The 11,067-nt window shown below is 32.8% G+C and overlaps 3 non-coding genes across 3 annotated transcripts; all 3 read right to left on the bottom strand.

Annotated features, from left to right (window-relative positions):
• Nucleotides 1-4,986: 4,986 nt before the first annotated feature.
• LOC143739953 (5S ribosomal RNA) lies at nucleotides 4,987-5,105 on the bottom strand. Its single transcript, XR_013204662.1, has one exon. It is a non-coding gene; the product is annotated as a 5S ribosomal RNA (ribosomal RNA).
• A 377-nt stretch (nucleotides 5,106-5,482) lies between these two features.
• On the bottom strand, nucleotides 5,483-5,601 carry LOC143739539 (5S ribosomal RNA). The gene has a single exon (XR_013204269.1). It is a non-coding gene; the product is annotated as a 5S ribosomal RNA (ribosomal RNA).
• Nucleotides 5,602-5,982: 381 nt separating this feature from the next.
• On the bottom strand, nucleotides 5,983-6,101 carry LOC143739538 (5S ribosomal RNA). Its single transcript, XR_013204268.1, has one exon. It is a non-coding gene; the product is annotated as a 5S ribosomal RNA (ribosomal RNA).
• Between the last annotated feature and the right edge of the window lie 4,966 nt (nucleotides 6,102-11,067).

The following is an 11,067-nucleotide window of genomic DNA, read 5'->3' as shown; positions in this document are numbered from 1 at the left end:
AAATATTCAAAACTCTCCAATTTTGCGTCTATCATTGTACCTTTCATGTTATTCCATACATCCTCTTCTTTTAGATCTTTGTATTTCTGTACCCAGTACTCATTGACTTTTGGTTTTCTGAAAACCCCATCTCTAAAAAAACAGTAAAACAGTTTCACAGTACATTCATTAAAAGCATATCGTTTTTCTCCCAACTTTACATTCACTTTTTTCCCTTGTTTCTCTTCTTCCATATCTTCTATTCTTTTTATCCACTCTTTGGGTATTGCTTCTTTCATTATTTCATACTTATTTTGTAGTTCTTGTTCATTAAAATCCTCTTTTGCCACTTCCATTGTATCTATTATATACTGTAATGGTAAAAATCCCTCTTTAAATTCATATAAAATATCTCTAACTCTTGTGATCCCAACATCCCACCATTTCTTTAAAAAAATCACATTCCCCTGATTTAAAATGCCGCTGTTTAAGAATAAAGGCTGGTTTAAATGCTCTCTCTACCTTGAGGATTAAAATTAACAATAGTTAAAAATTTCCCCCAAGCACTCATCAATTCTCTGTAAAAATCTGGCATTCCTTTCACCGTCCAATTCTTAGTTTTCATCCATAAAATATTATCTCCCAAATTAAAATTCCCACATTTATTTAAAAAATATTCCATCGTCTTTTTCCACGTTGTTTTAATTTTCTCATCCAGATACTTTTTTATTACTTTAACTCTTAAGCTATTTTTTCTTTGTTCCACATCTATCAATCCCATCCCTCCCTTTCCAACTTCTCCTATTATAGTTTTGTATGCAATTCTTGGAGGTTTTCCATCCCATATAAAATCCAGAAAACATTTCTTCAGCCTTTTTTCCACCCACATCGGCATAGAAGTCACATATAAAACATACCACAACTTTGCTACCATTAAAACATTTACAATCAAAACCTTCCCCTTTAAACTTAAAGTCCTCAATTTCCAAAAATTTAACCTTCTTTCAATTCCTCCTAGTATTTCTTCCCACATTACTACTTTAACATATTTTTCGTCTTTCCCTATTAAAACACCTAGGATCTTTATTTCCTTTGATTCTTTAAACTTAAAATCATTTGCTAAAACACTCGCCCCTCCAAATCTCATATATACTGTTTTCTCTTCATTTATCTTGCTCCCTGATCCCCTACAAAACGTCTGTACCACTTCCATTGCTTTTTTAACACTGTTTATATCCTTAACCATTATTGTTGTATCGTCTGCGTATTGAAACATGTTTTCATTTTCCCCACTCTCTTCAATGTCTATCCCTTTTACTTCTTTATCTCTTTTAACAGCTAATCCCAAAGGTTCTGCAACCAGTGAATATAAAAGTGCTGATAGTGGACATCCTTGTCTTATTGACCTAGTTAATTTAAAACATTCTGTTAAAAACCCATTACATTTTACTCTTGTTATTGCTCCTTTATATAAAATTTTAATCCATTTGATAAAACTTTCCCCAAACCCATACCCACTTAAAATCTCAAATAAATAGTCATGTTCTACTCTGTCGAAGGCCTTTTCAAAATCCAAACTAATAACATATACATCCTTATTTTTTTCTTTCATATACCTTATTCTATCTATTATACTTATTGTTGTGTCTGCTATATCCTTCCCTTTCACTCCATATACTTGATTTGTTTTGATTATGGTTGGCATTACCTCTTTCAATCTGTTGGCTAAAACTTTTGTTAAAATTTTCAAATCTGTGTTCAACATTGTGATGGGTCTATAATTTTTTAAATCTGCTTTTTCTCCTTTTCTTTTATATATCAACTTAATTAATCCCATCCCCATTCTCTGATTCATTTCATCTTTCTTAAAAGTCTCTTCATATACTTCTTTTAAAATACCGGTTAAAAAATCCTTAAAAGTTATATAAAATTCATTCCCTAAACCGTCAATACCTGGGCTTTTCCTTTTATTCAGTTCACTTATTGCTCTTTTTATCTCTTCTTCTCTTATCTCTAGGTCACACTCTTTTTTGTCATCCTCTCCTACTTTGGTCTTTATTTGTTTCAATAATTCTATAGTTTTTCTTCCTCCTTTACTCCTTCTGCTTTGAATAGCTTTCCATAGTATGCTTTTATTGCTTTTAGTATCTCTTCATTTGTTTCCACTATCTCTCCATCTTCCCTTTGTATTCTTTTAATTGTTTGTGAAATTCCCCTTCTTCTTTCCAAATCAAAAAAAAACTTAGTACATTTCTCTCCTTCCACTGTATACTTTGCTTTACTTCTTAATCGTGCCCCATTATATTTCTTCTCTTCTATTTCTTTCAGTTTTCCCTCTATTTCTTTTAATTTTTGTATATCTTTTTCATTCATGTTCAATTCCTTTTCTAGTTGTTCTCGTATGTCTCTTTCTTTACCCTTTTTACATCTCTGAATTATCCCACAATATTTTATGCTAAAATTTTTGATTAAATACTTCACATTTTCCCACCAAATTCTTTTGTCTTCTCTATACATTCCGTTTTCTTTTTCCTTTGTTATAATTTCCTGTACACTTAAAACATAGTCTTCGTTCTTTAAAATCCCTGTGTTTAAAACCCATACTCCCGGCCCTCTTTTCACTGTATCCCAATCAATTTGCATAAAAATAGGCTTGTGATCACTTAAACTAGTTTCTTCATATCTTATTTTTTCTAAATAGCTTTCCATATTCCGTGTACATAAAATAAAATCAATTCTCGTTTTACAAATAAAATTCCCCACAATTTGTCTTCTTGAAAATTCTTTTCTCTTTTCATTTCTTTCCCTCCATACATCAATCAATTCATTTTCTTCCATCAGCCCTTTTAACTCTTTTCTTCCTGTATCTGTCTTAAAAACCATTCCTTCAGCCATGTCCAGTTTACTAAAAACAACATTAAAATCCCCCATAATAACAATATCCTCATATTTCCTTAAAAGTTCCCTTAAACCATTAAAATATTCCCTCTTCTTAATCTCTTCCGGTGGTGCATGCACATTTACCACAAGTATATTGTTCTCTTCATATTCCATTTCAAAACCTATACATTTCCCCACTTTATCTTTATATACTACTTTACATTTTATATCTCTATTTTCTCTTATCAGTACTGCAACTCCTCTTCCAAATCTATCATCCCCGTTGTTGTATAAAATCTCTCCATTCCATTTTTTTCTTATTTCACTTATATGCAAGTCTTTCCAGTTAGTCTCTTGTAACATTATCACATCTTCTCTTTTACACATTTCCTTCACTTTTTCAAATTTCCTCATGTCCATTAAACCTCTAGCATTAAAAGTAACCATTCTTAAAATCATGACACAAAAAAAAGTTCTTAAAAAGACATTGCTAAAATCCATCTTTTCATTCATTCTCCTCCGAGTCCTTTACCAGCTCCTTTTCATCTATACTTTGTTGCTCACCTTTTAAAGTCACTCTTTTTCTCGCTCCTTCAGTGTTCGGTTTTATCTGTATTGATCTTCTCCTTTTATTTGATGGAACTACATTGTCATCTTCTTCATTTTCCGCTTCCTTTTCCATTTCCACATTCTGCTCCGTGTCCTTTTGGTCTGCTCTGTCTACTTCACTTTCCAAGCTTACATTCATGTCCATTTGTGTCCAGTTTTTATCCTCTTGTTGTGTTTGTTCCCCCTGTTTATACTCATCGTCCATCCGTTCCTCACTTTGTTTATTTTCTGTAATTTCACTCGTCTCCTTTCCTCCGTTTTCTTCTTCTTGCTCCTTTTCTGTGTCTCTTTCTAGCACCTGCCCGCTCACCTGCTCCTCTTCTTCCTCCTCTCGCCCCGTCCAGCATTCACATTTAGTGAGAACCTCTCGGCAATCCGGGCACTTAACAGCGTTGCAGTTCCTTGCAAAGTGGCCTTTCTCGTCACATTTAAAACACTTAAAATCTGGACAGTCTTTCACCACGTGGTCAGGGCTCATGCACAGTCGACAGGTTTTCACCTGATGACTGTGCATCACTCTGAAGTATTGTGGTCCTTCAGCTGTTTCCAGTCTTGTGCTGTATGGTAGTGATGCCACCTTCCTTGGGAACCTTACTTTTAAAAAGCGTGTGCCGTCCTCTATATTTGTGCCCGGATAAAACCTCCTTTTCACCACAGAAACTGGGATTACTCCCCATTGTTCCAGCTTATTAAAAATGTCCGCATCCTCAGTGTAGGCCGGCAGGTGCATAAAAGAGACAAAATAGTCCCTGTTGTGAAGACTCTTTACCTCGAATGTCATTCCTTTAATATCCAATCCGTCCATTAAGCATCCCGTATCCTCCTCCCGTTCAAGTGTAACTTCATATTCATTTGTTTGTTTAGGTCTCACTGCCAAAATCTTTCCTTCTCCGATCTTCTCCGTCACTGCTTTTATGATATCCATCGCTCTCACCTCTTTTTCATCTCTTAAATCCACCGTTATTGTCGCTTCCTTTTTGTACATCCTTTTCGCTTTCTCCTTTCTCGCTTCTTTCCCCCGTTCTTGTCCATCTCTTTGTTGTTCGTCCGGTCCGTGGTCGTTTCGCCCTCGTGGTACTCCAGCCATTGCAATGTCCGTTAACCTTTGTCCATCCATCAAAGAAAAACACGCAGACAAAATTCCTCCCAAACAGCGTATGCTGTTGGGAGGATTTAGCTTAAACAAAAAACAAAACAAAAAAACTAACAAAAAAACACTGATTCTGACAAAAACAAACGAAAAAACACAGAAACACGTTTGGTGAGCCTTCCTCACCCACTACTGCCACACTACTTCCTGGTTGCTCTAGGGCGCCCTCAAGGTGGTATGGCCGTAAGCGAAAACTGCTGCCAAAATTGGGCTATTTAAAAGGTTAGACCATTAATGAAGAAAACTAAGAAGAACTTTTGAAAAAACTCAAACTCCTTCATGCTCTCTGAAGAATCTCAGAGACTTTTAAAGGCTTTCTGAAGAAGCTCAGGGACTCTTTTTTTTTTTTTTTTTTTTTAAATCAAAAAAGCTTACAGCACCTGGTATTCCCAGGGAGTCTCCCATCCAAGTACTAACCAGGCCCGACCCTGCTTAGCTTCCGAGATCAGACGAGATCGGGCGTGACCAAGGTGGTATGGCCGTAAGCGAAAACTGCTGCCAAAATTGGGCTATTTAAAAGGTTAGACCATTAATGAAGAAAACTAAGAAGAACTTTTGAAAAAACTCAAACTCTTTCATGCTCTCTGAAGAATCTCAGAGACTTTTAAAGGCTTTCTGAAGAAGCTCAGTGAGTCTTTTTTTTAAACTAAGAAGAACTTTTGAAAAAACTCAAACTCTTTCATGCTCTCTGAAGAATCTCAGAGACTTTTAAAGGCTTTCTGCAGAAGCTCAGTGAGTCTTTTTTTTTAAACTAAGAAGAACTTTTGAAAAAACTCAAACTCTTTCATGCTCTCTGAAGAATCTCAGAGACTTTTAAAGGCTTTCTGAAGAAGCTCAGGGACTCTTTTTTTTTTAAATCAAAAAAGCTTACAGCACCTGGTATTCCCAGGCGGTCTCCCATCCAAGTACTAACCAGGCCCGACCCTGCTTAGCTTCCGAGATCAGACGAGATCGGGCGTGACCAAGGTGGTATGGCCGTAAGCGAAAACTGCTGCCAAAATTGGGCTATTTAAAAGGTTAGACCATTAATGAAGAAAACTAAGAAGAACTTTTGAAAAATCTCAAACTCTTTCAACCTCTCTGAAGAATCTCAGAGACTTTTAAAGGCTTTCTGAAGAAGCTCAGTGAGTCTTTTTTTTAAACTAAGAAGAACTTTTGAAAAAACTCAAACTCTTTCATGCTCTCTGAAGAATCTCAGAGACTTTTAAAGGCTTTCTGAAGAAGCTCAGTGAGTCTTTTTTTTTAAACTAAGAAGAACTTTTGAAAAAACTCAAACTCTTTCATGCTCTCTGAAGAATCTCAGAGACTTTTAAAGGCTTTCTGAAGAAGCTCAGGGACTCTTTTTTTTTTTTTTTAATCAAAAAAGCTTACAGCACCTGGTATTCCCAGGCGGTCTCCCATCCAAGTACTAACCAGGCCCGACCCTGCTTAGCTTCCGAGATCAGACGAGATCGGGCGTGACCAAGGTGGTATGGCCGTAAGCGAAAACTGCTGCCAAAATTGGGCTATTTAAAAGGTTAGACCATTAATGAAGAAAACTAAGAAGAACTTTTGAAAAAACTCAAACTCTTTCATGCTCTCTGAAGAATCTCAGAGACTTTTAAAGGCTTTCTGAAGAAGCTCAGTGAGTCTTTTTTTTAAAGTAAGAAGAACTTTTGAAAAAACTCAAACTCTTTCATGCTCTCTGAAGAATCTCAGAGACTTTTAAAGGCTTTCTGAAGAAGCTCAGCGACTCTTTTTTTTAAACTAAGAAGAACTTTTGAAAAAACTCAAACTCTTTCATGCTCTCTGAAGAATCTCAGAGACTTTTAAAGGCTTTCTGAAGAAGCTCAGTGAGTCTTTTTTTTAAAGTAAGAAGAACTTTTGAAAAAACTCAAACTCTTTCATGCTCTCTGAAGAATCTCAGAGACTTTTAAAGGCTTTCTGAAGAAGCTCAGGGACTCTTTTATTTTATTTTATTTTTTTTAAATCAAAAAAGCTTACAGCACCTGGTATTCCCAGGCGGTCTCCCATCCAAGTACTAACCAGGGCCGACCCTGCTTAGCTTCCGAGATCAGACGAGATTTTTTTTTTTTTTTTTTATAATATTTCAATTAATAACAATATTTTTCATTTAAAAACAAAACAAGAACAAGAACAAATACAAAAACAAGGACAAAAACAATTACATATACAAGCAAAAAACATCTTTACACATTTTCAGGCAATATAACTTTAAAACCATAACTTGTTTTAACAATATACGCATTATTTCTTAATATACATTCTTCAAATATTTCCATTTTCTCGTTCATTTTAAAATAATCATATAAAACTTTCAATTCGTCACTCAAGATCTGCTTATAAAACACACTTATTGGAAGTTCTATTTTCTTTTGTTTCATTAGATTCCTTCTTCTCCATATAGCAAATCTTGCAACTGTTAGCATAAAATTAAGAGCAAACTTATTTTTTGCTTTACCATTAAAACCAAATAAAAAAGTTGTTTCCCATTCTTCTAAAATTATTCTTTTATCAAATAAAAATCACGTATTATCTTTTTTAACATTTTCATAAAACCATTTAACTTTTTACAATTTACAAACAAATGCATAACACCTTCTTTTTTTGTCCATACATACTTTACATTTTTCATCTTGTAACAACCCTATTTTACACAATATCATGTCTGTCTTTATACAATTGTGTCTTAATAAATAATCAAAATTTTCCAACATAGGACTCTTAAAATTAATTCTCACATTTTTCCATATGTTGGATGCATCAAAATTATCAAATAGTTTTCCCCAATACTCAATTGCTTTTGGTATTTTAAAAACAGACTTACATAAACAACCATAAAACATTTTTAAAGTACAATCATTAAAAGAAATATTTTCATCTTTTCTTTTTAAAAATACATTCAAATTTTCATACACTTTTACTTTATCTTCAATATTTTTTATCCATTCTACTGGTATGGCTTCTTTTATTTTCAAATATTGCTCCTTTATCAATTGCTTATTTTCTATATCTTCATTTACTTCTAATGTGTCTATGATTGCTTGTAAAGGTAAAAATCCTGGTATTACCTCATATAAAATGTCTTTAACTTGTTTTAGTCCTGCATAATACCAACTCTTATAAAAAAAGGTGTTTCTGTTGAATATAATATGTTGATTTAAAAAGAGTGGTTGCTTCAATAGTTGTTCTCTCCCTTTAAACTCAATATTTACATTTTCTTTGAAACCTTTCCATGCTTTTAAAACTTCTTTATAAAATTCCGGTATCCCCTCTATCATATTGTCCTTAAAATGCATCCATATAAAATCATCCCCCATTTTTCCACACTTATTTATATAAAAACTCATTATTTTTTTCCAAATTAAATCAATCCTTTTTTAAAAACTTTTTTACAGTCTTTATTCTCAAACTTTGCTTTCTTATCATTGGATCTATCAGTCCCAAACCTCCCTTATCTACCTCTCCAATAATTGTGTCATAAGCTATTTTAGCTGGTTTACCATCCCACATAAAATTTAAAATACATGTTTTTATTCTTTTATACACCCGTGTTGGCAGACTAACCACATTTAAAATATACCACATCTTAGATAAAAAAAGAGAGTTTAAAACCAATACTTTCCCTTTTATAAATAATTGTCTTTATTTCCAAAAGTTTAGTCTTTTTTCCATTTTTCCTATAGTCTCCTCCCAAACCAGATCTCTTGTTCTAATTTCATCTCTTCCTAGTGTTATTCCTATAATTTTTAGTTCATTCTTCTGTTCTTTAAAGTTCCATTGTCTTCCTAAAATATCTACCTTCCCCATTCTCATATATTCAGTCTTATCATTATTGACTTTAGCCCCTGTTCCACCACAATATTTTCCCAATATTAACATTGCCTTCTCAATACTCTTAACATCTTTTAAAAACAAAGTGGTATCATCTGCATATTGAAATATTTTCTGATGTACTTCCTCATTTTCCAAAACTATTCCTTGTATCTGTTTTTCTTTGTTTATTGCAAGTCCTAATGGCTCAGCAACTAAAGTGTATAGTAGTGCTGATAATGGACATCCCTGCCTTATTGACCTTGATATCTTAATAAAATCTGTTAAAAACCCATTTACTTTTATACAACTTAAAATATCATTATAAAAACATTTCATCCATGCAATAAAAATTCCCCCAAAACCAAATTGTTCCAATATATCAAATAAATATTTGTGCTCTACTCTATCAAATGCCTTTTCCAGATCTATACTAATCAAATATCCTTCTTTACCTTTTTCTTTCATATACCACATTAAATCTCTAATACTTGTTACTATATCCGATATATCACGGTTTAAAACACCATATGCTTGATTTGTTTTTATAATGTTTGGAATCACTTTTTTCAGTCTGTTTGCTAAAATCTTGGCCAGTATCTTGTAATCAGTATTTAACATGCTCAATGGTCTATAATTTTTAAGCTCTTCTCTTTCCCCTTTATTTTTATATATTATCTTAATTATTCTTTTCTTCATACTTTCACTTAACTTTTTCTGTTTAAAAATATCAATAAATAAATCATGCAAAATTGGCGTTAAAACATTCTTAAAAACCTTATAAAATTCAGCTGGTAAACCATCTAGGCCTGAACTTTTCCCATTACTCATCTGATCTATAGCTTCATCTATTTCTTCTTCTTCTATTTCCTTATCACACATTTTCTTATCTTCTTCATTTACTTTTGTTTCAATTTGATTCAATAAAAACTCTTCATCTTCCTCATTTATTTTATCTTTTTTAAATAAAATAGCATAAAAATCCTTCACTTCATTTAAAATACCTTCTTTTTCTTTCACAACCTTTCCGTTTTTTGAAATACTTTTTATCATTTCTGCTTGTTTTCTTGTTTTTTCCAAATCATAAAAAAATGTGTACTCCTTTCTCCTTCTACTGTATTTTTCGCTCTACTTCTTATTTTAGCTCCCATGCACTTTGCCTCTTCTATTTTTTTCAATTTCTCTTCTAATATCACTATTCTATTCCCATCCATCCTTCCTTCTGACACTTTTTTCATTTCTTCTTCCCATTCCTTGTTTAATAATCTTTCTTTACTTTTCTTTATTCTTTGCATTTTCTTTGAATATTCAATAGATAGTTTTTTAATATCTATTTTTAAATTATCCCACCACACACTTTTTGCTTCTTCATATAGGACATTATTAATATTATTTATTATATAATTTTCTACTTCCATTTTATAAATGTCATTTTTTAAAAGTTCCGTATTAAAAACCCACACCCCTGGCCCTCTCTCTACACCACTATAATCAATGATTACATTTAAAAAATCATGATCACTTCCACTAAACATTTTGTAAAATACTTTTGTAACGAAACTTCCCAAATGTCTGTTACATAATACCAAATCAATTCTACTTTGTTTTAAAACTTTGTTTACCATTTGTCTTCTTGAATATTCTCTTTTTACTCTGTTTCTTTCCCTCCATGAATCTATAAATCTGTGTTTTCCCATAACTTTCTTTAATTCTTTTCTCCCAACATCTGCTCTATACACCATGTAATCCTCCACATCTATTCGTTCTAAAACAGTATTAAAATCACCAATTAAAATCGAACATTTATATTTCTCTATTAGAACATCCATTTCTTTAAAAAAAGTAGCACGTTCTAGGTCTTCATTTGGTGCATGAATATTACATATTGTTATTTCTTCTTCTTTTCCTTCGACCTTGACCATCAATGTCCTTCCTATCTTATCTGTAAATATAACTGTTGCTTTTTGTATTGTACCCCTTCTTATTAAAATTGCTACTCCTTTTTTCCTATTAGGATCATTATTGTAAAAAAATTCCCCGTCCCATATTTTCTTCAAATCATTTGTTTTTTCATCATTCCATCCTGTCTCTTGTATACATATTATGTCATTTTTCTTTGTCAAATGATTAATATTCTCAAATTTAGTCATAGTTGACAATCCCCTTGCATTGATTGAAACTATGCTCAATTGACTCATATACAAAATAAAAGTAACATAGAAACAAACAAAAAAACTCATCACTTTGGTTCAGTCTCTTTCAAAACCGCATCTCCTGGTCCAGTCCTTTCAGCTTTTTTCCTCTTTTTTTCTTTAGATTCTCTTCTTATTCTTTGTTTCTCCATCACCTTCTCAATGTTAATTTGTCCTGTTGTTTTTAGTTTACTCCCCCCACTCAAAATGTTTTTCTTCCCACTTTCATTTCCACCAATAGTTTTATTCTTAGTGTCTCTTACCTCATCTATGTTTGTACTGTCCTTTGGTCCATCATTGTCATCTTCTTTGTTTTTCATCCCATCCTGTTCAACTTTATCTGCAATTATTTGTAGTTCTGTCATCGTTTCTGTCTCTTCTTCTCCATCCCGTTCGTCTTTACTTCCTCCTTCTTCTCTGCTCTGTATCTCCATTATTAATCCA

The sequence above is a fragment of the Siphateles boraxobius genome, unplaced genomic scaffold (genome assembly GCF_051911475.1).
Source record: "Siphateles boraxobius isolate OS27281-9 unplaced genomic scaffold, OSU_SipBor_1 160, whole genome shotgun sequence".
Taxonomy (NCBI): domain Eukaryota; kingdom Metazoa; phylum Chordata; class Actinopteri; order Cypriniformes; family Leuciscidae; genus Siphateles; species Siphateles boraxobius.
This window is presented reverse-complemented; position numbering and strand designations above follow the sequence as displayed.